This window comes from Gigantopelta aegis, chromosome 15, assembly GCF_016097555.1.
Source record: "Gigantopelta aegis isolate Gae_Host chromosome 15, Gae_host_genome, whole genome shotgun sequence".
NCBI lineage: Eukaryota > Metazoa > Mollusca > Gastropoda > Neomphalida > Peltospiridae > Gigantopelta > Gigantopelta aegis.
In genome coordinates this window covers 19,394,816-19,400,547 of record NC_054713.1, presented here as the reverse complement: position 1 = coordinate 19,400,547, position 5,732 = coordinate 19,394,816, and positions in this window count along the sequence as shown.

Below are 5,732 nucleotides of genomic sequence, written 5' to 3'. Positions count from 1 at the left end.
GTTTTGTCATTCATTCCAAAGAGGGGTAGGACGTATCCCAGTGATAAAGCTTGATGCATGGTCAGTCCAGGGTCAATCCCTGCCAGTGGTCCCATTGGGCTATATTTTGTTCCAGCCAGTCCATACAACTGGTATTTCAAAGGCCTTGGTATGTGTTATCCTGTTAGTGGGATGGTGCATATAAAAGATCCCTTGCTACTAATGGATACATGTAGCACATTTCCTCTCTAAGACTATATCAAAATTACCAAATGTTTGACATCCAATAACTGATTAATCATCAATGTGCTCCAGTGGTGGTGTTAAAAAAAAAACCAATAACAATTTAACTCATTCCAACGTTACTTGACTGCAATCTTTTCATTTAACATGTGAAGGAAGCCAGCACAGCTGGAGTTTTGAATATGAGATGAGATATGTCTATAGTTTTCTTTCTTTTTCTCCAATCAGGGCCATAGCTGGGAGGGGGAGAGGGGGAAACGAGTGTCATGATTTTTGTATTGCCCGTGTGAGGGTAATACATGAATCCTGACACGAGTTTCATAAAATCAGTACAAGCTCGTATGGGTCAGTTCAAATATTACGTAACGCTATTTTTGTCAAAATTAGACACTCACCCACCCCCTTGTAACACTAGATCATACACACCCCAAAATATTATGTAACGCTCGGAGATACCCCGCCCTCCCACCCCCCAACACTGACAAAGCAAGTGGCAATGTTTACTTATACCCATGTGTACTACGATGACGTTATTAAAGTGACGTATTGCTGTACGATGGAAAAAACCTCCCGTGTTTTCACTTAAGCTATTTTAATTGATTTAATTTTGGGTTTACTATTTTAATTGATTTAATTTTGGGTTTACATTTACCTTTTGAAACCTACATTATATATTGTTGGCATGGCACATTTAAGAGAAAACAAAATTCTGTTACGTAACGCTGTTCAACACATACTCCTTGTAACGCCACATAACACTTGGACTTACAACACCCCACACCCTAAACGTTACGTAATATTTGAATGGCCCCTATAATCTCTATTTTCATTTGTAATATGATAAAAGATATCTGTATCCAACAAACTGTATAGGCTAGAACCCAAGGTAACGGGGTGAAATCATTTTTGTCTGAGAAAACGAAATAGAAAGCAAGTTGCCTTTGTGCCCCTTTTGAAGGAAATATTTGCCTTGGTGCCCTAATTTCTGTGACTATATATACCAAAGGCAAATTTGCTGTTCCCCCCCCCCCCCCAAATTAAAATTCGACCTCAGCAATGAGCCATTACTGCTCCTCAGAAAAAGACAAAAAGGTACCCTTTTTATTTCGTTTTGTCTAGCTGGAGAAGACTACTGTGCCTTGATTTTATTTACTAATTATTTTAGATGGGCCTGATTTTTTAATAACTAAACAAAATTCAAAACAAAAAATTGAGACAAGATTACATATAATGTATACTGATGGAAAGAAATAAGGGAACGCATAAAATTGTGGACCAAATTTAATTCACAACTTGCGTAGTAATGTCTGTATTTCATACCAAGTTGTAATGTGGGATTGGATGGCTGTAGTGTTGAATGTGCTGCCTATATGTTCCCAATCAACTTCTGACAATATGAATTGATTTTTAATGCAGTTATTATTTCTTGTTGCCATCTGTGTACGTGATCCTTTATTTCTTTCCATCAGTATATATATCTATCATTGGAGTAATAACTAATGGCTAAAAGCCAAAATCGAAGTATTGTGTGTTATCATGGTTAAAATAAATAAATTAAAAGTTGATGAAAGAAAAAAAATCTAGTCGACTCTTTCTAGAGTGGCTATAATTGTGGCATGTACAGTCTTTCAAATGGGTGAGCACACATTGGGCCGTCCTTGGCCTCCCCATATATCCTACTGTGACTGAACATTGAACACTTGGATCATGTCTTTGTGTTTGTTTAGGATATAGAAGTCACATGCTGTCACAAACTGAAGTAACAACAGAACCACAAAGTAATTTTACACATTTAATAAAGTTGTAATTAACTATATACAAAGAATATCCAACAAATATATATATATATATAGAGAGAGAGAGAGAGAGAGAGAGAGAGAGAGAGAGAGAGAGAGAGAGAGAGAGAGAGAGAGAGAGAGATTATTACCAGTGTTTTTCGGTATCGACAATATCATACATTACGAATAAAAATTGTATTATGCGAGCCTCTGGCACTTTTACACAAAAAACAGCACTTTTACACTAAACATGACACTTCTACACTAAAGAGGGCACTTTTACACTAAAGAGGGCACTAATTTACACTAAAGATGACACTTTAATTACACTACAGATGGCACTTTTACATTATAAAGATGACACTTTTACAGTAAAATGGCACTTTTACACTAAAACTGATACTTTTACACTAAACATGACACTATTACTCTATTATTGGCACTTTTACATTAAAAAGGGCACTTTTACTAAAAAAAACAAAAACACTTTCACTCTAAAAAGAGCATTTTTACATTAAAACAGGACACTTTCACTAAAAATGGCACTGTGACACTAAAAAGAGTACTTTTACACTAAATAGAACACTTTTACACTAAATGGGGCACTTTTACTCTTAAAATGGCACTTTTACACTAAAAATGACACTTTTACTCCAATGCTGGCACTCTTTTTCTCTAAAAATGGCACTTTTACATTAAAAAGGGCACTTTTACAAACAAAACCCCCCCAAAAAGAGCACTTTTACACTAAAAAGAACAATTTCACACTAAACAGGGCACAGACACTAAAAAGAGCACTTTTACACTAAACAGAGCACTTTTAATCTAAAAAGAGCACTTTTACACTAAACATGGCACTTCTATGCTAAAAAGAGCCTTTTACGCAAAAAACAGCACTTTTACACTAAACATGACACTTTTTTTCTCTACAAATGGCACTTTTTCTCTACAAATGGCACTTTTACACTAAACATGACACTTTTTTTTTCTCTAAAGATGGCACTTTTTTCTCTCTAAAGATAGCACTTTGACACTAAAACTGGCACTTTGACACTAAATAGAACACTTTTACACCAAATAGGGCACTAATTTATACTAAACATGACACTTTTACAGTAAAAATGGCACTTTGACACTAAAACTAATACTTTTACACTAAACATAGCACGTACTCTAATATTGGCACTTTTACACAACAAATAACACTTTTATACTAAACATGACACTTTTACTCTAATACTGGCACTTTGTTTTCTCTATAAATGGCACTTTTACAAAAAAAACCCGCACTTTTACTCTGAAACCACCCCCACACTTTTACATTAAAGAGGGCACTTTGACACTAAAAATGGCACTTTGACACTAAAAAGAGTACTTTTACACTAAACAGGGCACTTTTACATTAAATAGGGAACTTTTACACAAAAAAAACACTTTTATACTAAAAAGAGCACTTTTACACAAATAGGACTTTTACTCTACAAATGGCACTTTTACACTAAACATGACACTTTTACTCTAATACTGGCATTTTTTTCTCTCTAAAAATGGCACTTTTACATTAAAAAGGACACTTTTACTATAAAAAAAAAAACCCACACTTTTACTGAAAAAGCAATTTTACACTAAACAGGGCTGCACTTTTACACTAAACAGGGCTGCACTTTTACACTAAACAGGGCTGCACTTTAATACTAAAAATGACACTTTTACACAACAAATGACATTTTTACGCTAAACATGACACTTTTACTCTAATACTGGCACTTTTTTTTTTATCTAAAATGATACTTTTACATTAAAAGGGGCACTTTTACTAAAAAAAAAAAAACCTGCACTTTTACTCTAAAAAGAGCAATTTTACACTAAACAGAGCACTTTGACACTAAAAATTGCACTTCTACACTAAATAGGCCACTTCTACACTAAATAGGCCACTTTTACACGTAACATGACACAATTGCACTTTTACACTACAAATGACACTTTTACACTATAAACATGACACTTTTACAGTAAAAATGGCACTTTTACACTAAACATTATACTTTTACACTAAACATGACATTTTTACTCTAATACTGACACTTTTACATTAAAAAGGGCACTTTTACTATAAAAAAAACCTCCACACTTTTACTCTCAAAAGAGCAATTTTACATTAAACAGGGCACTTTTACACGAAACATGACACTTATACACTAAACGGGCGTTAAGGACCACACAGATATTGAGAGAGGAAACCCGCTGTCGCCACTTCATGGGCTACTCTTTCCGATTAACAGCAAGGGATCTTTTATATGCACCATCCCACAGACAGGATAGCACATACCACCGACGGGGATCGATCCTAGACCAACCGCGCATCAAGCGAACGTTTTACCACTGGGCTACATCCCGCCCCTAGTTCGTATCAGGTTCCCACAGAAAATATATTATAAAAAAAAGAAAAAAATTTGCTTGAAGCAGGAGGTCAAGCCCCGAAACTAGGCTTCCCCTTCTGCACACGCGCCCGAGATAGGTTCCCACAGAAAATATATTATAAAAAAAAGAAAATGAAAATTTGCTTGAAGCCCGAGATAGGTTCCCAGAAAATATATTATAAAAAATAAAATGTCCTTGAAGCAGGAGGTGAAGCCCCGAAACTAGGCTTCCCCTTCTGCACACGCGCCCGAGATAGGTTCCCACAGAAAATATATTATATAAAAAAAAAAAAATGAAAATTTGCTTGAAGCAGGAGGTCAAGCCCCGAAACTAGGCTTCCCCTTCTGCACACGCGCCCGAGATAGGTTCCCACAGAAAATATATTATAAAAAAAAAAATATATTGAAGCCCCGAAACTAGGCTTCCCCTTCTGCACACGCGCCCGAGATAGGTTCCCACAGAAAATATATTAAAAAAAAAAGAAAAAAAAATTGAAGCAGGAGGTCAAGCCCCGAAACTAGGCTTCCCCTTCTGCACACGCGCCCGAGATAGGTTCCCACAGAAAATATATTATAAAAAAAAAAATTTTAAGCAGGAGGTCAAGCCCCGAAACTAGGCTTCCCCTTCTGCACACGCGCCCGAGATAGGTTCCCACAGAAAATATATTATAAAAAATAAAATGTCCTTGAAGCAGGAGGTGAAGCCCCGAAACTAGGCTTCCCCTTCTGCACACGCGCCCGAGATAGGTTCCCACAGAAAATATATTATAAAAAAGAAAATTTGCTTGAAGCAGGAGGTCAAGCCCCGAAACTAGGCTTCCCCTTCTGCACACGCGCCCGAGATAGGTTCCCACAGAAAATATATTTTTAAAAAAGAAAATTTGCTTGAAGCAGGAGGTCAAGCCCCGAAACTAGGCTTCCCCTTCTGCACACAGAAAATATGCGCTTGAAGCAGGAGGTCAAGAGATAGATAGGTTCCCACAGAAAATATATTTTAAAAAAAAAAATTTGCTTGAAGCAGGAGGTCAAGCCCCGAAACTAGGCTTCCCCTTCTGCACACGCGCCGAGATAGGTTCCCACAGAAAATATATTTTTAAAAAAGAAAATTTGCTTGAAGCAAGGTCAAGCCCCGAAACTAGGCTTCCCCTTCTGCACATGCCCCCGAGATAGGTTCCCACAGAAAATATATTATAAAAAAAAGAAAAAGAAAATTTGCTTGAAGCAGGTCAAGCCCCGAAACTAGGCTTCCCCTTCTGCACATGCCCCCGAGATAGGTTCCCACAGAAAATATATTAAAAAAAAAAAAAAA